Genomic DNA, 25,251 nt, shown 5'->3' on the forward strand with positions numbered 1-25,251 from the left:
TCGTGGAAGGAACAATGAACCAAAATTCCTATAAGCAGGTCCTCGAACGAATTTTATTGCCCTTCTACCATACACTCGACCCAACAGAAGGTCCATACACCTTCATGCAGGATGGGGCACCTTGCCACCGGGCTAAATCAATAATAAAATTTTTGTCTAACAAAAATCTGCCTTTGCTCCCCTGGCCTGGAAATTCTCCGGACCTTAACCCTATAGAAAACGTATGGAGCATGTTAAAAATAAGGTATACTCATTTCCAAATCCGACAGTAGACTGTCTAAAAAAAAATATTCAAAAAAATTGGTCAGAAGACGAAGAAATAAAAAACATGATAAAACAGTGCATTTTAAGTATGCCAAAAAGAATTGAGGCAGTTATTTCTTCCAAAGGTGGAAATACTAAATACTAACTATATTTATATAAAAATTTATGCATAATTTAAGCGTAATAAAGTGTTCATGTGTAAATAAAATTCAATGTTGTTTTATTCAAGGTTTTCTCTGAGTTATTCCTGTTTGAATTGAGAAATTGCGCGAAATTCTGCGTGGCCCTAATTCATTGAGTAGATACTGTATATATACATATATATATATATATATATATATATATATATATATATATATATATATATATATATATATATATATATATATATATATATATATATATATATATATATATATATATATATATATATATATATATATATATATATATATATATATATATATATATATATATATATATATATATATATATATATATATATATATATATATATATATATATATATATATATATATATATATATATATATATATATATATATATATATATATTTATATATAAACAAACGTAAAATGGCCACTGGACTTATTCCAAATTGATGCTTCAAAAACCACATACATAATAATATACATATTGCAATACCTGAAACATGTGTTCTTCTCGGAGTTATTTAGGCACAACGGATTAATATGGAGAAAATGTAATTTATTTATTTGTGACGTAACAACCTTACACCACAATAGGTTACAGTGACGATTAACATTAAAATGAATAAATACGTTATTTACCATAATACGTTACGTAAAATTACGTAAACTCGTTTTTTTGGGTGAAATATTCAAATATTCGAATATTCAAATATTCACGCGTGCCAGAACATTTTTACATAAGGTCGATATAGAGATGTTAAAATGTAAGGAATGTGGGTATGTACGTGACACATTGGTGGCAACAACGTGGCCGCAATCGTGTGCATACCCGCGAAGTCTGGCAAGCGGATTCTAGATTTGTCAGACGGACAAGGGAAAAGTGTACTAAATCATTGTATATTGATTTGGCGTTTAATTTGTAGAACTTCATTTTAATTTCTGGATTAATTTTTAAATCAAACAGATTTTTAGGGTCTATTTAGTTGTATTTTATTAAGAAAAACATATAAACAATTGTCACAATATGGATTTTCATTGTGTTTTTATTAATAAAATACAACTTAGTTGACTCAAAAAATCTGTGTTTGATTTAAAAATTAATGTATAAATATACTAAATCATTGTCAGACCCACACTCCTCTATGACTTTGAATGCTGGACGAAGTATAACATCTACTCTAGGCATCTAGAAACTGCTAAAATCGAATTTTAGATGGTCAGCTAAGGTATCTCTTAGAGATCTCTTGAGATAAAATAAATAATTCGCACATTCCTGGAAGCTTGGCTGTAACAGGCATCAATAGTCTTATTCTTCTTGGCTACATCCCAAGTTATCATCTTTGTAGACTGTTATCCAAAGGGTCAGCTCTCCTCGTCCTTGTGTTGTAGGTCTTTTTATCAAATATAACGTCAGCTAGGTCATGTCTTCGAATCATGTTACATTTCTGTAGTCCATGATTTTTTTTGGTCTACCTCTAGATGTCTTTCGAAGAAGATCCATGGCAATCTCATGGTTCACAATATGAGCAGGTTCTCCATATCTCATTCGCCCATACCATCTCAATTGCCTTTCCTCTCCCTTACTATTGACAGACGTCAATAGTTAGGTAGAGAAAATGCACTTGAGATGGTATGGGCACATAGGACGCAGAGAACCTGAACATATTGTAAACCAAGTGATCTTCCTCGAAAGACATCTAGAGGAAGACCAAAAAAATCCATGAAACAAAGGCATGGCCAAGGTGACGTTGTCCATGACAAAAGGACCTAGATCACGAATTACTTTGTTTTTATACGTAATGAAATGTATACGCACATATTTATATTTAAATATATGAAAACTTTGATAAATCCATACATTTGCTAAACCCTCTTTTAGTGGAACAGAAGGCCTATTGACGACAATCAATAATACAGCTTCTCCTGAGGAGTACAAACGTGGTTTCCTCCCAGCAAACAATTTCCTCCGAATGCTGGACGATGTACAACACCTACTCAAGGCAACTAGAAACTGCTGAAATGCGAACGTTTAGGTGGTCAGCTGAAGTGTCCCTTAGAGATAAAATAAAAAGTTCACGCATTCGTGGAAGCCTGGCTGTAACAGGCATCAATAGTAAGGTAGAGGAAAGGCAATTGAAAGGCATTAATAGTAAGGTAGAGCAAAGGCAATTAGTACCTTAGTAAACCCCTTCGGAGATCCAAAACAAATGATCTGAGAAGGTACTTTATGGAAAGATTTATATGTAGTGATTAGTCATATTTTCTTTTTTTTTTTTTACATTAAGTTTTTTATATTTTCTTATCTGTTATAATTTCTCATTTTCTATATTTTCTCATATGTTTATTTTAAATATGCTTCATATGTTTTACTCATTTTTTTTTAAATATCGTAGTCGTACAGGAGAAAGTGACCAAGTGCATTTGTTTACAAAAACGTGATCATTGACTATTTGATATCTTACTAGCTTAATATTGCCCTGAAAAAATCCCAAAGGATTTAAAACTTAGAAGTATAATATATTGAGTTGTTAAAAATGACTAACTGCATTGATGTTTATTTTTTTGCCAAGCAAAAGTGACTTAAATGGCCCTCCTGAACACTTTACGTTTTGTTAGTTAGTCACTTTCTCCTGTACGACTACGATATGTTTCTTATGCCTATATATTATACCTGTTTATTGTTTTCATATTTTGCCATGTATTAGTATTAGTTTTGGTTATTTAAAAAGTTACTTTATTATTTTATTATTTGTGTTCCAGTCTTCTTAACCTTAATCCCATAAATAGAAATAGAAATTACTCTTTGGGTATATTACATGTATGTAATATATTTTACAACTATATATTTTACAACATGACTTATGTATGTAATATATTTTAGTCCGCCTCCGTGGTGTAATGGTCAGCGTATTTAGCTACCGTGCTGGAGGTCCCAGGTTCGATTCCCAGGGAGGGTGAAAATAGATATTAGTGAGTTTACACTGTAATATTTATTTAATAATACCCTGGACTGGTTCCTGAAGCGCAAGAGTGATCACCTTGCCTTCATGTAAGTAATGATCACGATAACACTACGTCAATTCGATGCAGTGTCCTATGCACCATTGGGTGCGGATAAGGGTTATAAGTAAAGTAAGTAAGTAAATATTTTACAAAATTAAAAAATAAGTAAAGGCACATAGATTGTAGAGAACCTGAACATATTGCATACTAGGTTATCGCTATGGACCTTCTTCGAAAGACATCTAGAGGAAGACCAAAGGATTCATGGATGCTGCAGAAAGATAACATGATTCGAAGGCATGACCTAGGTGATGTATGTAATAGAAAGACCTATAACCTGAGGACAAGAAGAGCTGCTCCAGCAGTCTACAAAGACGATAAGTTGGGATGAAGCCAGGAAAAAGAAAAAGGTTTCCGACTTCAACTTTGCGTAAATCCAACATCACAACCCTGGAACTTGCGAGCAAATTAATGATTCAAGTAATTATCTACGTAATAAAAAAACCACAATAATTATTACGATACATATTGAATGGCCACTGTCTATTAATGACATATTGCGGTATTTCCATAAAACGGGTGAGTACATAAACGCACACATTGCATATTATGTGCAGTAGACGGCCATAAAAACATGACCGTTTAATATTTTAATTATCAAACGTAAATCCAGTAAATAGTTTAAATTAATTAAAATAATTTGTTTTGTAATAAAGTTTTATTTTTATTATATGTGTAATAAATAATAAACATGGTTTTTATTATTAATTATTTAAAGGGCAGTTACAATATGGAATAAGCTGATGATTTGAATATAAAAATTAATCGGTTGTATAAGACCATTTTTGAGTTTGTTAGTGTAAATATGACTATTTTTATTTAATGCAGTACTTGGTAAATACCACGTTATCTTAAAATCAAGGGTGTTCGAAAATGATGCGGAATGCATCGAAACTCGTGTTACAGTATATTTTAAGATAAAGTGGTATTTACTAAGTAATTAATTAAAAATGGATCGATTTTACCACAATGTGGCTGCCGAATTAATTAATGAAATTAAACATGACTAGTTTCGACCACTAAATTTGTTCTCATAAACTATTCACAGATGTTTCCACTTGACGTCAAGAACGTCTTGTTTTGAGTTATATATGTATTTATTATTTTTTGACATCTCATCAAAGATGAAGAAGAATATGGAAGTCTGGGCATTTACGGGGCTGACGACTGTCATAGAGATCTTTGATGAGATGTCAAAAAATAATACTTGAAAATAATAAGTATTTGGACACACTCAAAATGTTGTAAATATGTAGATGTTCTCATAAACTGTTTTAGATATTTTGACTCGATGTTAAGTTTATCTGTAGTTCTCAAAACTAGTCGTGTTAACATTATAAACAAAAAATTGTCCGTGTTTGAAAACTCATCGAAACATAAATACGTCGAAACACGTAACAATTTTTTTGAATTTTTTCGAAATACGTGACAATGTTTTTTGTCAAAACACGTGATAATATTTTAAGAAATAGTGGTATTTAGCAAGTAAAACTAAATCAAAAGTAACTCAAAGTGGTCTTATGGAAGTCTCATTTTTTTCACTAAATTTCTTGAACAGAGTTGCTAAGATGCAACATTTTTAACCAATTAAAAACAGTGATACAGATCAAAATTTTAACCTGATATAGCTGTTTAAAACTTGTAGATAATTAAAAGTAAGGGAACGCATTACTCGTTTTTCTGAATTATTCTGCTAGAGCGATAAAAAAAATTTTTAAAATGTAATTATTAAAAAAAAAAATTAACACTTAAATATACCACTTATGAGTTTTATTTATATTATATTTACGATATTTTCATCTTCTGGTGAAAAGTAAAAATAACGAACAAAAATTTATTTAGGGGTATATTTAGGTCAATAAATATTAGAAAGGGCGGGGGGGTTAAGGAATTTTTTTGTAAAAATCAACATGTCATTCCACAAAGTTAATGCCGACTCAATAAATAATTTAAAAATGCTACATTAAAAGAGATAGCTACCCGTTAAGTACTTTTATAAATACGATAATAGTAAATAATAATAAACCCTTATCCGCACCCCAATAGTGCATAGGGTACTGTGTCATATAAACGCAATGTTATCTTGATCCTTACACATGAAGAAAAGGTGATCAGCCCTCCGCTTCAGGTACCAGTCCATGGTAATATTGAATAAATATTACAGTGAAAAACTCACTTTTATTTATTTTGCCCCCCTTGGAAATCGAACCCGGGACCTCCAGAATGGTAGCCGATAAATAAGATAGCTTGATAATTAGTACGTTGTATACTTAAAAAATTAAATACGGCTGCTTGTTCCTTGATACAAAATCACCCTTCATTGCTGTTCTTAAAAACGCAGAACGGCGAGACTGAAAACCAAAAAAAAAAATATGAAAAACATTTTAAAAAAACGTTATATGTATACGTCAATTGATTCAATTATTTTAATTATCTTCATACGAGTTAGCATAATAAAGCAATAACAAATCTACCCTTTGTATGTTTGTGTCCGTAATAAACATGCAGTTTACAGTAATTGCTCGTTATTATTTATGAATAATTGTTATTGAATATTGATATGGAATTATTTAGTTTGTCACCTTAGTGCGGGTTAACTGAGAATAATAATTCCCCTTGACATGAAACAAGTTTAACCCTTCTGCGTCGAAATTGTACAAAAAACGAATTTTTTAATATATTTTTAATTAATGTTTTACTTGCTAGATACCAATATTTATTGAAATCTATTATGGCACGTGTTTCGATATGTTCCGCATCTTTTTCAAACACCGTATGTGAGTATAATTCTTAGATTTGTGCCCTTGGGACGTAGAAGGGTGAAGAGAGGAGCTGTTTTTTTATTCTTATTTATTTTTAATTTTTTATATTTTTTTATCAGTTTTTATCAGTCGAAATATAGACCACAATAAGTTTATTGTGATCTATACTTCTTTATTTTTGTATTATGAATACTGTTATTGCTTTTTTATTATTATTGTGATTTTCTTTAAAATTTACATGATGTGTTTTATAACTTGTAGATAACAGACATTATCATCTAATCATTTTAACAGTTTCCATATAAAACTTTTCTTTAAAAACAATATATATATATATATATATATATATATATATATATATATATATATATATATATATATATATATATATATATATATATATATATATATATATATATATATATATATATATATATATATATATATATATATATATATATATATATATATATATATATATATATATATATATACATATGTATATATATATATATATATATATATATATATATATATATATATATATATATATATATATATATATATATATATATATATATATATATATATATATATATATATTTATATATATATATATATATATATAAATATATATATATATATATGTATATATAAAACTTTGACTAATATTCACATATCAAATTTTGATGGTTCTGAGTTATAATATCTGAATAAGTATTACTCAAAAGTTTTATTTTTTTATTATTTTTTAATGGAGTTTCTATTGACCATTTGATGGATGATATGTGTCGCCTACTTTCAAAATCCGACAGATCCATGTAAGTCTATTTTGCAAAAAATGCAAACTTCTCCGAGTAACATTTATGTTTCAAACATTTGTCTATCTTTGGATAAAATATTATGAAATAGAGAATTTTCCAATTTTTTGGGATTTTTTCCAGTATTTAAAAATAACACGAGACACAAACCGATAATGACGTCGTCTTAATTTTTGACCTATTACCGCTCTCAGATTAGCCGATATGGGTCAGAAGGCAAATTCCATGAATATAGCAGAATTTGAAATACAACGCTGTTTTTAAGTATTATTACAGGGTTTTCAAGTATATCTTAAACAATAACACCCACAATTGGCATTCCGATAGAGTATTTATTTTTAAAATCTTATAAAATTATATCTGGCGGATTTTGAAAGTAGGCGACACATATCGCTCACTCCTTTAAAGAACGTCATAAATCAAAAATCGGCTTGACGGCGGCTCTCGGGAGGCATGCGGAGTACATGGCCAAGCCAACTGAATCGCCTCTTCTTGACGACAGTTTTGACCAAGATTTATGGACCTAAATTAAATATATTAAAATCAAATTCTGTTTTCGGTCTACTAGGTTGTATATTTTATTTTTAAATTAACGTTTTTAAATAAATCGTGACAATAGTTTCGCCTTGTTAGGCCATCATCAAACTACTATAGTGAAGTGTTTGATTTTTATATTTAAAATATAAAATATAGAGTTCTACAAATTGAACTCCAAATTAATCAATAAATATATTATTTATATTTATTGATTAATTTGTCGTCGTTACCGACATCATCAGACTGATGATGTCGGTAACGACGAGACCCGGTCGCTGGTCAAATAAAAATAAAGTGGAAAAGCTAAAAATATTGGTTTTAATCTAATAATATATTAAAAATGCAATTCCATCACGAAGTGTCAGTGGATAATATAAATCTATGTCATGTTTATATTAATAAACTTAAAAGTGGTCTTATACAAAGGTTTTATTTTATATTAAAATTTTAATCTTGATTTTGGTGGTGTGACCAATTTTTAACATAAGTGTCCCATATCAAAAAGCCACGAATAAAAAAATGTATTTTCCTTATTTTTTACGATTTGAGTGATTTTATAACCGTTGCAGGCCTCCTCTTATTTCAGGAATGTGGACATAACTGTAACGGGAAATTGTCACTTGATTTTGTATTAAAATGTATATGTATTATTTTATGTAAATTTGGCAAACTTTACATCAATAATCCGATCAACATTAACATTTTTAAGAATTATTATATATAACATAAATAATTAATGTTATAATTATTTTGATGTAAATTGATTGTGAATGTATCATTTTTTATGTTTTATAATTTAATAATGTATTTTCGTATTTAAAGCAATATTATAATATCACAAACAAACACATACATATCGCTCACTCCTTTCAACAACGTCATATATCAAACAACTGTATTTTTCTGAAGATCGTTTTTAATGTTTAAAAATAAAATATAATGTGTTGAAAATAAATATCAAGCCACTTGTTAAACTTTTAACTGCGCAACAGATCTTTTTAACAAAGTTCAATAATTGGCTTGATATTTATTTTTAAACTATTATATTTTTAAACTTTATAAATTATTACATTTTTAAATGAAATGCGAAATGTTGAAATGCGCTCCCTCAGACGAATGTGTGGAAAATGATTGTATGATAGAATTAAAAACGACGATATAAGAAAGGAATGTAAGGCTGAACTAGGAATAATTGAAAAGATTAGGAAGAGTTCTTTGCGGTGGTATGGACATGTGGAGCGAATGGATAGCGAGAGAATGACTAAGAAAATATATGTGGCAAATGTGAGAGGGAAAAAAGAACGTGGACGACCGAAAAAGACTTGGCACGATCAGATCAATCAGAACCTAAAATCTGGCGGTGTCAAAAGTCTGCGTAATCGGAGGGCATGTATGACTAGATGTATGGATGTGAAGGAGGCGAGGAGTGTATGTCAGGACAGAAGAGTGTGGCGTTCCATCCTCTCTGCCAACCCCTGCGGGGAAACGGCGTGATGGTCGTAGTAGTAGTAGTAGTACATTTTTAAACCTTAAAAACGATATCTTGAAAAATCAAGTTTTTAAGATTATACATATGTGTGTTTTTTAATATTTATTATATGTGCATGTAATATATGATGAACTAATAGTGGATATTCGATAAATAATAATGATACTGTTCATCAGGAAGTTCCTAATACCTTATAAGTAAAAACGAAAAACGAGTTTTCATTAATTCGGTGTTATTTCCCAACCATAGGAAGTGAGTCTACGGTAAGTTTGTATTAAGGTCAGCTGTATAACAGTCTGGCCTATCATAATTTTATATTGCGATAAAACCACGTAACCGAAATAAAATTTAAATATATTACGGTATGTTACACTCCCATACAAATATGTAATCTACCGTGAATTTCAGTTGCAATCGGTTTCAGTTATTTACGCCTGAAAAAATCTCAAGTTTACAGATCCAATGAAAAAACTGAAACTCTTATTTTATTATTATTTCATATGGTTATGATTTCGTCCGCCTCCGTAGTGTAATGGTCAGCACGCTCGGCTACCGTTCTGGAGGTCCCGGGTTCGATTCCCAAGGGGGGTAAAAATAAATATAAGTGATTTTTTCACTGTAATATTTATTCAATATTACCATGGACTGGTACCTGAAGCGGAGGGCTGATCACCTTTCCTTCATAAGTAAAACGATCATGATAACACTGCGTTTATAAGACACAGTGCCCTATGCACCATTGGGGTGCGGATAAGGGTTTTATTATTATTTTGATTATGGTTACAAAAGTTTTTTTAAATATTTTAATTCAAACCCTTATCCGCACCCCAATGGTGCATAGGGCACTGCATTATGTAAAGGCAGTGTTATCTTGATCGTTAACACACGAAGGAAAGGTGATCAGCCCTCCGCTTAAATATTTTAACTAATTGAATATTTCTACTTACAAATTAAAAACACAGTTCTCTCCAATAAAGAGACTGAGCTCTTGTGCTTGGAGAGGGACTTACACTTGTTAGTTATGTTAGTTGGTAAAACATCTGTCTTTTATAATTAAAATACAATTTTGTTTTAAAACACCATAAATATTTTATTATAATGTCTACCGATAAGCTCCGAAACCGGTAGACATTATAAATAAGTTTTTATTAAATAATTTAAGTGATTTTATACTAAGTTACATTTTGATTATAAAATGGAAAATCACAGAGTTAGTGCTTCAAATATATTGTAAATTATTTTTTTTTTTAATTATTTTTTTTTACCGTGTTTTTTTCTTTGTTTTTCTTTCACGCACGTATTTTTTTCATACATTTTTATTCATAACATAATACATTTGAATCATTTATACATATGGAGAACATTTATACTTCGATTCGCTGTGCCTCTCCATAAAAGAGACTGTGCTCTTGTGCTTGGAGTGGGACTTACACTCGTGGTTTAATGTTGTATAACAAAAGATATAATAGTCTTTTTTGTACATTTTTTCAAGATTTAAATGTTAAGAGCTTTAATTTTTTTCTTACGTATTTTTATATCAACTATTTTTTTTATTTCTTTAGGGAGTTTATTGAAATGTTTGATTGCCAAATATTTGAAGTTTTTCTGAAATTGCTTGGTGTTGCATTTCGGAGTAGAAAAATCGTTTGAGAATCTCAATGATAAATTTTATGTTAAATTTAAATAATTTAAAATACTTTAATTTATTTTTTAGCATTTTAATGTCTTCAATGTTTTGCATGTCTGTTCGAAGGTTGTTGAAGTAATTAGTTTCCAAATATTGTGAAAATATAAGACACTATTTTATTTTAAATCTTAATAAAGATGAAGATGAATATAGAAGTCTGGACATTTACAGGGGTTACGACCTTCATAGGTTGTTTAAAGTGATCACTTTAAACACGCGTAACATACACCAATGCTACCCATGATTGACAAATACACTACTCAAATTCTTGAAACTTCTAGATGTATTGATCAAACTTGAAACACAGTGCTTGACTTCACTAGAGACATGTTTGGTGGGATGTAGGAAACTTTTTATTAAGCAGACATTATTTCATTTGTATGTGAGGTCCAAATTCAAGATTATACCGTATTTACATGCTTCAGAAACGCCAAAAAATAACATTTTAATTTTTTGAATATTGAAAGCATTAACTTTGTGGATTATATTGATATATTATTTCGAGAAATAATATACCGTTTTTATTTCTTATTTCTGCTTATAATTTGACCAATTAATTTGTGTATAACATTAAGAGTTGAAATCGTATGGAGTATTCTGAAAACGTTTTATATTTAAAAACATAAAGTCCATTTCACATATAAAATCTCATAATTTACACAGTTACATTATGGATTTATATTATCCACTGACACTTGGTGATGGAATTGCATTTTAATATATTATTAGATTAAAACCAATATTTTTAGCTTTTCCACTTTATTTTTATTTGACCAGTCTGATGATGTCGATAACGACGAAACCCGGTCGCTGGTCAAATAAAAATTAAGTGGAAAAGCTAAAAATACTGGTTTTAATCTAATAATAATAGTTACATTATGATTTGAAGAAATACATATTCATTGGTTTTAAATGACGTAGAAAACAAAAACTAACTAACTAACTAACCATCACGCCGCTTCCCCGCAGGGGTAGGCAGAGAGAATAGAGCGCCACACCACTCTGTCCTTGCAAACATTCTTCGCCTCTTCCACGTTCATGCATCTCCTCATACATACCCGCCGATTGTTACGACTCCTAACCTGACCACTTTCAAGTATTTGGCATACCTGATCGTGCCATGTTTTTCTCGGTCTTCCTCTGCTTCTTTTCCCGCTAACATTCGCCTCATAAATTTGTTTTACCGTTCTTTCCTCACTCATTCGTTCTACATGTCCAAACCATCTCAACACACCTTTCTTAATTTTATCGATAATGCTTATCTCAGCTTTGCATTCCTTCCTTATTTCACTATTCGCACATCTATCATACATCGTTTTGTTACACATTCTTCTGAGAGATCGCATTTCGACTGCATTCAGTCTACTTTCATCCTTCTTTTGCCAACTCCATGTTTCACTTCCATACATTAGAGTTGGAACCAGGACTCCGTTGTGCACTGCCAGTTTAGCTTCCGCTGATAGGTTTTTATTTGCTATAACTGATTTCAGTGCACCGTTCATTTTGTTCCCAGCATTCATTCTCCTTTCTATATCTTTATCAATCTTTCTATATCATTTCATATCTTTCATTTCTATATCATCTATATTCTACATCTATTTTCTACATCTATATTCTATCATCTATATTTTATCATCTATATTCTACATTCTATATCATTTCATTTCTATATCATCTTTCTATATCTTTCAAACGTAGAAAACAAACAGCAAAAATACTTGTATTTTTTGCAGGTCACATTTTTTTGCTGTCTCGCCAAACTACTGTATGTAGAATTTTTATAGAAATAAATTTACGTGTAATTCAGATATTTGAATAATTATTGTACATGTGAATATATTTTTTTTAGTTTTTTACTCATATTCTTAATTTTTTGGTGGATCTGTATTATATATAGTAAAAAAAGTATTATATAGTTTTTACCACGTTTTTAATACGTGGAAAAACCTATACTAATAGTTATTATCTTATTCTAAAAATGTTAATAATACATAAAATATAGTTAAAACAATGTGACATTTTAATTAAAAAATGGAAAATCACAAAGTTAGTGTGCTTCGAATAAAAGTTACATTTAATATACAAATTTAAATATAAAGTAACACAACAAAATACGGTTTATTAAATTCAAAGTATTTAGTTAGAAAAGTATTACACATATCTAAAAGTTGATATGGCATGGCAATGGTATGTTGCGGCGTATACCTGATCGTCATTTACACAAAGTAATGCGATCATTCTTATTTATGTATTAATTTTAAATCAAACACAGATTTATTGAGTCTACTAAGTTGTATTTTATTAACAAAAACACAATTGGACCACGGTCCTTATGTAGCTATACAATTCTAAGTGACAGTTTTAACACGTGCAGCAATAATTTATGGGAGACAACAGTAGCTAATGGGGGATGTAGGTATGTACCCTTATATTTATTTTCTGGGAAAGGAAGAATTTATTGACATGGCCATATTTTAGAGAATTAATATTTTAAAGCTTAATACAATTGTTGGTAATATTATTTTTAAGAATTTATATATGTAGATGTTACATTCGTTTATCAATAAAGATCATTCTTAAATTATCGATAATCTATATCCCAGCATTCTATTTAATTTATTTAAACTTCATGTACAAAAAATAAATACGTATAATGACGGGCTTATTGCTTAAAAGCAGTATCTTCCAACCAACCAAAAACAGACTGGTGATATTGATCAATACGTTTGATACCATATATAGCTGTTTGCAATCAGATGGTAGAAAGTATTTGAACATTTAATTTTAAAAATCCTAAATAAATTACAAATTGATGATAATAAGGAAAACAAAGGAAAAAGGGAGTTTAGGGAAGGAGTGAGAGGGAAAAACTAAGGGAGAACGTTTGATGGACAGTTAGGATTCTAATGAAAAATAGTAATATCTCAGACCATTCTTAAAAGTTATTAGAGAAGATGCATTTTCTTCAGGGGGATGTATTTATTCCTTATTTTACCATTCGAATATACATGACGCATTGTTTTTATTGAAACAAATTTGTCAATGTAACTCATTAAAATATATAATACACGCTGTATATAATAAACGAATAATCAGGATTTGGATTAATCAGGGGGTATGTATAAGGAGATGCATGAACGTGAAAGAGGCGAAGATTTTTTTCAAATGCAGATATGTGTCGCGTTCTATTCTTTCTGCCTACCCCTGCGGGGTAGAGGCATGATGGATAGTTACCCTTAATTAATTATTTATTATAAGTATTCTCTCAGTATATAATATTATCTTCCATACAGTGATATGAATAATGCACAATTTATATAGCGCCGTATTCGTAAAAAATCTTAATAATCTTACAACATTTTGAGTGTGTCCAAATACTTTTTCACTAAATCTGGATTATCTCCAATTACAGGAGTTATTTTCATATTATTTTTTGATATCTCATCAAAAGTGAAGAAGAATATGAAAGTCTGGGCATTTACGGGGTTGACGTCCGTCTTAGGCTGGTTTAAGTAATCACTTTACACACGTGTAACATTTACCAAATCTACCCATTATTGACAACCACACTACTTAAATTCTTGGAAATTCTGTATATATGAACCAATTTAGAAACCTTGTTCTTGAATCACTAGAACTTGGTATTTTCTGGCGTTTCTCATGTGTGAGATTATAATCCAGGATTCGGACCTAACATACTAATATACATAAGATTTTTTGCTTAATAAAAAGCTTCTTTACATCTCACCAATAGATCTCTCCAGTGAAGTTCTAGTGATTCAAGAACAAGGTTTCTAAATTGGTTCATACATACAGAACTTCCAAAAATTTGAGTAGTGTGGTTGTCAATAATGGGTTGAATTGGTGAATGTTACACGTGTGTAAAATGATCACTTAAACCAGCCTATGACGGTCGTCAGCCCCGTAAATGCCCGAACTTCCATATTCTTCTTCATCTTTGATGAGATGTCAAAAAATAGTACTTAATAATCTTCATTAAACTTGTAAAAAAAGTGTTTACCGATTATAGTTTTTTTTTAAATACATCATTCAAGTGTTAAAGGTTGTTGTTTTTAAGACGCCATTTATTTAAATATATATTTTTTTAAACATACATGTAATCAATTCTCTATAGTTAATACTCAAATTTATTTATTAACTATTGTAAACAAGATGAGATGAAAAATCGTTATGTATTTCAAATAAAAATGACGTTATATTATTTATTATTTTGGCATTAACTTTGCAGAAGAGATTGATTGACAAATACAAAAAAAATCTTGAATATGATCATTATTTAATTTCCTTAAGTAAAAGTCCGGTAAAGACATTTATGAGGCGAATGTTAGCTGGAAAAGAAGCAGAAGAAGACCGAGAAAAACATGGCACGATCAGGTATGCCAAATATTTGAAAGTGGTTAGGTTAGGAGTCGTAACAATCGGCGGGTATGTATGAAGAGATGCATTAAAGTGGAAGAGGCGAAGAATGTTTGCAAGGACAGAGTGGTGTGGCGCTCTATTCTCTCTGCCTACCCCTGCGGAGAAGCGGCGTGACGGTGAGTTAGTTAGTTAGTTTTAGAACTTTTTGGACCCATTCATTCAAAGAAACCATTCCTTTTTATTAATATATTTAAAAATTAAAAAAATATATATGAATAAGAGAAGAAAGAAGAACAATTATTTAATAATGAAAATTAAAGATGTGATATATTTTATGATAGTGTTGAATTTTCTCCTTTTTTATATTTCGCTTACTCCTTTCAACAACATCATATAATAAAAAATTAGATTTTTCAGGAGATCGTTTTTAATTTTTTTAAATATTATAAAATGTATTAAAAATAAATATCAAGCCACTTATTGAACTTTTTACAGTGCAAAAGATCTTTTTAGGTAAAACTTGAAAGTGTTTTCACCATTTGAAAAATATTTTAAATATTATATTTAAAAAATATAGTTTTCCTTTTCTTCAAAATGAAAAAACAACACTTTCTGCCATGTTCCGGGTAAATATTAAGTTAAAAATATGCCACTTTTGCTAGGATATAGTACATTTTCTGGGCATTCCGAAAACACGCAAAACTGAAAATTGTCGATTTTTTATATATGACGTTGTTGAAAGGAGTGAGCGATATGTTAAAAATGAAGTTAAATCGTGGATGTGAAATGACAATACCAACTCTTAATATTCGCACGTATTGTGAAATATTTAAAAAATAAACATTCGTTAACCAAATAACTATCACATGTTTATTTTAACAGGGCTGCCCTAAACGTGCATTAAAATAATAATAATAATATTATTTTTTGACATCTCATAAAAGACGAAGAAAAATAAGGAAGTCTGGGCATTTATGGGGCTGACGTAGGCTGGTTTAAGTGATCACTTTACACACGTGTAACATTCAACTAACCATCAATATTTGAATAATTACCGTAAGCATTAATTTAAAACGTTTTTATACAAATTTAAACGTAAAATCACACGAAATATAGATTGATGTTGCGTTCTATTCTCTCTGCCTCACCTTGCGGAGAAGCGGCGTGATTGTTAGTTAGTAAGTTAGTTTAAAATACCAATGAAATTCTGCAATAAGTAATTTTATTTTTTATTTTTTAAATATATTGTGATTTTATAATTGAAAGTAAAACTTCATTTTAGTACTATTTGTTTGAGCTTAAGTGACTCATTATTAGAAAAAAATTGTGATAGAAATTGTGATAGAGTGAGTTCAAACCGAAAAACTTTAACTCAACAGTCCGCGACGCTAACCACGAGACCACAACCCGAATTAACTTATACAAATTCAAACGTTAAATGACACGATATATATGCTTTTTTTTTAAATGGAAAAAAAAGTATAACCATAACCGGAAACACATTGCGAGACCGAGTAAGAAATACCGACATCCGGAGCATGTTTAAGACGGAGGATATCGTGAGGTGGGGACGACAACGAAGGCGATACTGGAAAGAACATTTAAACAGAATGTCAGAAGACAGACTTCCATGTATCGCCCTCCAAGGCAACCCTGAAGGACGCAGACCCCTAGGCAGACCTCCGAAGAGATGGAAAAACAGCTGGGAGTCGACATCCCAAGAGCGACATGCGGAGGCACAAACAGATTCCTAGGATCTACAAAAAGAAGAAGAAGAATAATAATAATAATAATAATAAATAATAAAACCCTTATCCGCACCCCAATGGTGCATAGGGCACTGCGTCATATAAACGCAGTGTTATCTTGATCGTTTACGCATGAAGGAAAGGAGATCAGCCCTCTGTTTCAGGTACCAGTCCAGGGTAATATTGAATAAATATAACATTGTAAAAATCACTTATATTTATTTTACCCCCCTTGGGAATCGAACCCGGGACCTACAAGACGGTAGCCGAGCGTGCTGACCATTACACTACGGAAGCGGACAAAGACAGAAGAAGAAGAAAAAAAAGTTTTCTCTCTGCCAATCCCTGCGGGAAGCGGCGTGACGGTTAGTTGGATATTTTAGGTTAGTTTTTGAGAATGGGCCAGCCCTGTTTGTGGATGTCCCCATCGTTATGTAACCGGCGGATCTACACGCAGTGGGAACACACTCGACTCTATACACACAACACGCCACCACAAGGACACACGAGAACTCTTATCCATGTTTTATTTTTAAACCTTTTGGTATAAAATACACAAAAATCAGACTAGAGAAGCAATAAACGAAAATTGATCGATTCACTCACGAAAATCACTTTATATATAATTATAATGTCGACCGGATTCGACACAGACAGATTCTTTATCAAAAGTTTTCAAAGAAATTATGTATATTTTTTTTAATTTTGGTATAAAACACAAAAATTATACTAGTGAAATAATCAGGGCAAATTGATCGATTTACTCGCGAAAATCACTCTATATCTCATTATAATGATAACCGGATTTGACGCAGACAACTTCTTACTCAACGTAGTTCTTAAATGTATGCAAAAAGAACTCCACCGATAAGACACACAAGGTGGCTTGGTGGGTCTCTGCAAAAAAAATAAAATTGTTATTTAAATAGTATGGTCAATGGGTCTACGACGGGTAGTAAGGTCTACTATATGACAGGTCGTATGGGGTGTAAACACCCAAACTTCCATTTTCTTATTCATACATATCGAGATGACAAAAATGTTGAATAACCCAGATCTGTGACCAAGTATTTGGGAACACTCAAGTCGTCGTGGATCACGACAATTTATGAGAACTCCCACGTTCTAGGCGCGCTGATAATCTTCTCATTGGATCAAAAGAAAGCGACTCATCTGTGAACACACTCACTATCGGAGACAGACACTTACCTGCCTCGCTGGCCCACATAGAGCCTTACGTCAGATGCTGTAATACATACAACCTACTTCCGCTTGCCGCGGCAAACCGGTAAGGCGTGTTTGCACGGGCCCGTACCCGCGAAGCCTACTTTTCGCCGTTTGCAATACTCTAGGCTCGGCTGCGAATCGGGCTCCATAGCACGCAAGAAACTGGTCTGTGCAATACGCGATTATATCACTGAAATTTCAGAAAAACGTTTTCCAAAAATTCATGATTTTTTTTCATAAAATGTATGATGAGATGCCTGAATGTATGACGAATGAAAAGAGTCTGAAACTTCTGGTTCCAACCCTTATGTATGGAAGCGAAGCATAGTTTTGGCAAAAGAAGGATGAAAGCAGACTGAATGCAGTCGAAATGCGATCCCTCAGACGAATGTGTGGCAAAACGATGTTTGATAGATGTTCGAATGATGAAATAAGGAAACGAATGTAAGGCTGAGATAAGCATTATCGATAAATTTAAGAAAGATGTGTTGAGATGGTTCGGACATGTGGAACGTATGAGTGAAGAAAGAGCGGTTAAGCAAATTTATGAGGCGAATGTATTTGGAAAAAGAAGCAGAGGAAGACCGAGGAAAACTTGGCACAATTAGGTATGTCAAATACTTAAAAGCGCCCGGGTCAGGAGTCGTAATAATCGTCGGGTACGTATGAGGTGATGCATGAATGTGGAAGAGGCGAAGAATGTTTGCAAAGACAGAGTGGTGTGGCGTTTGATTCTCTCTGCTCACACCTGTGGCGAAGCGGCTTGATGGTTAGTTAGTTAGTTCGTTGAGAAGATGTATTTATTTTGTATTTTAAATATTCAAATTAGTATAAAACTAAAGAATGAGACGAAGAAATTAGTATTAATTGTTGTTTTTCCCACTTTCATTGTGACCTACTTATATAAATCGTTAATTCTGCGGTATTTTTTTTAAATTAAAATTCAACGTAATAAAAGAATTGGGCTTCGAGTCACAGCAGATTATAATTGACTAACCTTTTCCGTACTGATCATCCAAAAAATATGCGTGATTCGAAGGGGGTACCGAGCGACCCCAGATCATATTTGTATGGAAATCGTAGTACACAGTTTTCGGCAAGTATCATACCACCAGCTGAGGCATAGATGCCACGTCTGTTCAACGCGCAGTCAAGAGCTTACTGACGGCGGCTGTCCGATAAACGAGAGGCTGGAATTCGGATGAAACGAAATTCGACTAGTCTAGTTGTCTCGCTCTCTCATTATGATGATACTACATTTATTAGATTGAAATAAATGATTTATGTATTTTGTATATTAAAAGCATTGTTAACTTTGTGGTATGGTAAGATAACACTCTCCTTATCATTAATCGTTCGCTTTGTGTAACACCACTTCAATAAACACTAATTCGTGACAACCGGTTTCAGAATAATCACTCCATCATCAGGTCATTAAAATAAAATTATTACGGTGAAAATGATGAATGAAAATATTAATTATATAAACTAACTAACTAACTAACCATCTCGGCGCTTCCCCGCAGGGGTAGGCAGAGAGAATAGGACGCCACACCACTCTGTCTTTGCAAACATTCTTCGCCTCTTCCACGTTCATGCATCTCCTCATACATACCCGCCGATTGTAACTACCCTAACCTGACTACTTTCAAGTATTTGGCATACCTGATCGTGCCATGTTTTTCTCGGTCTTCCTCTGCTCCTTTTTACACTTACATTCGCCTCATAATATTTTTTTACCGTTCTTTCTTCACTCATTCGTTCTACATGTCCAAACCATCTCAAAACACCTTTTTTAGTTTTATCGATAATGCTTATCTCAGCTTTGCATTCCTTTCTTATTTCACTATTCGCACATCTATCATACATCATTTTGTCGCACATTCTTCTGAGAGAACGCATTTTGAATGCATTCAGTCTACTTTCATCCTTTTTTTATTATATCGGGTGTTATAAACACTTTACGAGTAGAATACAATCCTTAATAGGTTGAGTATGTTAAATTAGATATTCCTCCCGTCTGACAGAGATCCATTGGGGGATTTCAATCCCCCTGTTAGACCCGGTTAGGTTAATAAAACACTCTCCATTAAACGGTTGGTTTTCACTTTCATATATACATAATAGTAGAATACATTGAATGGGGAAGAGATAAGATGCTGGCATCTCAGTTTGGTCTCGTATCTCGGACCGTTATTGAGAGCAAAACCGGTTTCGTAGCGAGATGGTTATGTAGTTTACGTATTATGTATGAACTACTATTTCGTAATATACAATTGAACCTCCACTATCCGGACCTTGATTATTTGCTATATCGTCAAATTGAATTTATTTTTTTAAGAGGTTTTTAAGGTAAAATGTTTAATTTAATTTATATTTGAAGCTTTAATTTTGTGATTTTCCATTTTATAATTAAAAAATTACTTTTACAACATTTTGAGTGCGTCAAATACATATGTATGTTTTTTATTATAACCAAGATTCGGATCTCACATACTAATATAAGAGTTTCTGCTTAATAAAAAGCTCATTTTCATCTCACCAATAGATGTCTCTTGTGAAGTTCTAGTGATTCTAGTGAAATTGGTTTATATATATATCTATATATATATATATATATATATATATATATAGAACTTCCAAGAATTTGAGTAAAATGAGCAGTAGTTGAGCAGACTATGAGGGTCGTCAGCCCCGTAAATGCCCAGACTTCCATATTCTTCTTCATCTTTGGTGAGATGTCAAAAATAATATGGAAATGTAACTTTGTTTAATAATCACTATAAATATTTTATTATAACTTAATTATAATGTCTACCGGTTTCGAAGCAAACCGCTTTTTTTATCAAGACTGATTAATACCAAAACACTACCTAATTATGTAACACTACTTACAAGTTAAAGGCATTAACTGAAAATAAAATTTAAATGAAATAAAAAATAAAATTATTTAATAAATAAGCATTTTTTGACCTCAGGTCAGTTTTGAAGTCACAATTGATCTAAGCGTCGTTTTTTTTGTTTAACAGAGCAATACGATTATTTTAAGTCAAGTTTAAAAAAAACTTTCATAACATTTATATTAAGGTTGTTATAAGTAACTTGAGAATAAGAGGAATCTTCTTCTTCTTCTTTCCATGTTCGCTCCCTAGGTGGAGCATATTACCAACACGAGTCGTCTTCAAGTCACTCTGTCACGCGCCATCTCCTTGGCTTCCTCTCAGGTCCGGCGTCTCGAAGTTCCGCTGAGTATAGTCGGTGAATGGTCAAAGCTCAAAGCAAGAAACTAGCAAGTTTTGAAAATAGATGCCTGAGGCGAATACTGGGTATAAAGTGGTATGACTTCGTCAGGAATGACGATGTGAGGAGAAGAACTCAACAGCCCCTCATACTGGAAGTCCTGAAGAGGAGAAGGTGGACATGGTTGGGACATGTCCTTAGAATGCCACCTGAAGGCATCAACCACTCATGTCTCTTCTTCCAACCCCGAGGATTCCGGTGCCCCGGAAGGTCGCTGACGACCATAAGAGGAATACTTCGATTAATATATGTGTAAAATATGCCAAATCGACGCTGACTGTATCTTTCTTAATTTTACAAACAAAAATATATGTACCTACATATAAAAATACATACCCACACATATATGCGTATGTGTGTGCATTCTAGGACTATTTATTGTCTTATTATTGTATGTGTTTATAACAAAATATCCATAAATTATTTTATTATGAAGCTAAATTCCCATCTGAGTCATTTTCACACGAACCAAAACAAATAAAAAAATTTAAAAAAATTACCATTCACCAGTTCCAGAGTGATGATGATATTTTTAAAGCGCACTTAAAATCACTCATATCTACAAAACACAATTTCTCCAATGACGAATTATAAAATGTTCTCTGCTAAGCATTTCTTAAATATAAGTATTATTTTTTGACATCTCATCAAAGATGAAGAAGAATATGGAAGTCTGGGCATTTACGGGGCTGACGACCGTCATAGGCTGGTTTAAGTGATCGATTTACACAAGTGTAACATTCACCAATTCTACCCATTATTGACAACCACACTATTCCAATTCTTGGAAGTTCTATATATATGAACCAATTATTTTTTGACATCTCATCAAAGATGAAGAAGAATATGGAAGTCTGGGCATTTACGGGGCTGACGACCGTCATAGGCTGGTTTAAGTGATCACTTTACACACGTGTAACATTCGCCAATTCTACCCATTATTGACAACCACACTACTCCAATTCTTGGAAGTTCTATATATATATATGAACCAATTTAGAAACCTTGTTCTTGAATCACTAGAACTTCACTAGAGACATCTATTGGTGAGATGTAAAGAAGCTTTTTTACTAAGCAGAAACTCTTATATTGAATTGGTGAATGTTACACGTGTGTTAAGTGGCCACTTAAACCAGCCGATGACGGTGGTCAGCCCCGTAAACGCCCAGACTTCCATATTCTTCTTCATCTTTGATGAGATGTCAAAAAATAATATGAAAATAACTCCTGTAATTGGAGATAATCCAGATTTTGTGAACAAGTATTTGGACACACTCAAAATGTTGTATATGAACCAATGTAGAAACATTGTTCTTGAATCACTAGAACTTCACTAGAGACATCTATTGGTGAGATGTAAAGAAGCTTTTTATTAAGCAGAAACTCTTATATTAGTATGTGAGGTCCGAATCCTGGATTATAATCACACACATGAGAAACTCCAGAAAATACCATTTTCATTTTTATTACTTAAGCTTATAATAGACCAGATAATTTATTTACAAATAAAAATAATAATATGATGATAACTCCTGTAATTGGTGATAATCCAGATTTTGTGAACAAGTATTTGGACACACTCAAAATGTTTTAAATATAAGTCATGGAGCATTTCGAGAATAGCTCTTCCGTTTTAAAATTAGACAAAACTCTACTTGTGAACGTGATGAGACGTCATCACAAGATGTCCTTCATTTAGTTTTGTATAAAAACAATGGAATAGACCATATGGATTCAATATCATTTATCAATCAAGATTCGCCTTTATATTTTATTCTACATATTTTCTAAATAGACACTACAAAATCCAAAAGATCTTTTTGCCCTCATAAAAAATTGTCAACTGCAAATCTTCTTTCGCATATTTTGTTACCAATTTAAATATTTCTTTATCAAAAATTGGACATAACCACACTAAATGAGTCTCATCACATTCACAAGTACTAATTTTAAGACGGTTGAGTGTTGTAAGAATATTATTTACAGACGGTTAAGCGTTGTAAGAATATTAACGGCGTTAGTGAAATCGGCACACGATTAGAAGCAAAATATATTCATGATCACCCTGACGTTGAGTACGATACTTTATCAAATGCTTTAAGTATCCTCTTTACTTTGAAATAAACTGCGCCCAGTCTAACTTTGGCCATGATGCATAAAATAATATCTGAGTAGGCACGAGTACTTTGCTTTCCGATAATGCGTAATTAATTAATGTATGTGATAACCTACTTATTAAAAATATTTTTTAAATATTGAATATTGTTAAGTAGAAAGTGTTTTAGTATTAATCAGTCTTGATAAAGAATCGGTTAGTTCCGAAACCAGTAAACATTATAATTAAGTTAAAATAAATTATTTATAGTGATTTTATGACAAACTTACATTTTAATTATAAAATAAATAATTATATACTATGATTAAAGAAAACACTTGTTTTTTACCACTTGAGTTTTATTATAGACTACATGTTTCAGAAGTTAAACTTCCATCATTCAGGTCTGTATAACTAAAATATAAAATATAAAATTGTTCTATAATTATTTATTTTATATTTTAGTTACTATACAGACCTGAATGATGGAAGTTTAACTTCTGAAACATGTAGTCTATAATAAAACTCAAGTGGTAAAAAACAAGTGTTTTCTTTAATCATTGTAACATGTCTTACCACAAAGTAAATGCCGAAACAATAAATAAAATAATTTATTTATTGACTTGGCGTTCGTTTGATAATGCCCTAACAAGGCGAAACAATTGTCACAATATAATTTTTTATGTGTTTTTTGTTAATAAAATACAACTTAGTAGACTTAAAAAATCTGTGTTTGATTTAAAATTAATACATAAAATAAAATAATATTTATTTAATTTTTTTGTTACAGGAATCGGTCGAAGTATACTGGAACAGCAAGGAAAAAATTCATAAAATATGGTGACAAATTTGACTACAACACAAACTCCTAGTTTAGACAACCAAATAGTGATTGTGTTTTTCAAATACATAAACAGAACTTGCGCAAAACATTTCTTCGTGAAATAGAAATAAATAAGTGATCTAATTTGTTCTTAAGATTTTAATTATTGTGATTCTAAGTGCCTTAGTTTGAGGTTTTTTTTAATTAATATAGGGTGGTTCGGTTCTGTGATAATTTTTATTTATTACTAGTGACATTTTTAGTGAATTTTCCGCAATGGGTTTGCACATGCAATACTTGAGGGTGGGACAAGGTGCTAGGAGCAAAGTTTTCGGTATCAATCCTGAAACGGGATTCGCGGAGAGATCTGGAAACCCACCTCTAAACATGTTGATATCGGAGCAAGGGAAAATCAACCATGGTGAGTATTTTTTTTTTATTTTTCAAATTTTTGCTATACGCGGTATGTAATAATCTTGAATGTTTCAAAAAGCCCATATTTTGTGGCCCAGCATTCGTTAAGTTGCATTCATTACACCGGAGATGTCACATCGCGCACTCCTTTCAAGAACGTCATAAATCAAAAACCGTCAATTTTCAGTTGTGCATGTTTTCGGAATGCTCAGAAAATGTACTATATCCCAGCAAAAGAGACGTATTTTTAACTTAATATTTACCCGCTACAGGGCAAAAAATGTTGTTTTTGCATTTTGAAAAAAAGGTATTGTTTAATTATTTTTTAAAATAAACTGAATATTTTTCAAATGGAGAAAAAACCTTCACGTTTTACCTAATAAGATCTGTTACACAGTAAAAATTCAATAAGTGGCTTGATATTTATTTTTAATACATTGTGTTATATTTTTAAACTTTAAAAACGTT

At 31.5% G+C, this 25,251-nt stretch overlaps 1 long non-coding RNA gene across 1 annotated transcript in view; it reads left to right on the plus strand.

Moving 5' to 3' along the window:
- Positions 1-24,790, plus strand: part of LOC148311498 (uncharacterized) — a 124,503-nt gene extending 99,713 nt beyond the window's left edge. Inside the window, exon 3 of the long non-coding RNA XR_015837245.1 lies at positions 24,337-24,790. This is a non-coding gene — a long non-coding RNA (uncharacterized LOC148311498). The remainder of the gene's footprint in view (positions 1-24,336) is intronic.
- Positions 24,791-25,251: the final 461 nt, after the last annotated feature.

Source organism: Brachycentrus maculatus, unplaced genomic scaffold, assembly GCF_059751285.1.
Source record: "Brachycentrus maculatus isolate JH-2025_06_01 unplaced genomic scaffold, ASM5975128v1 h1tg000063l, whole genome shotgun sequence".
NCBI lineage: Eukaryota > Metazoa > Arthropoda > Insecta > Trichoptera > Brachycentridae > Brachycentrus > Brachycentrus maculatus.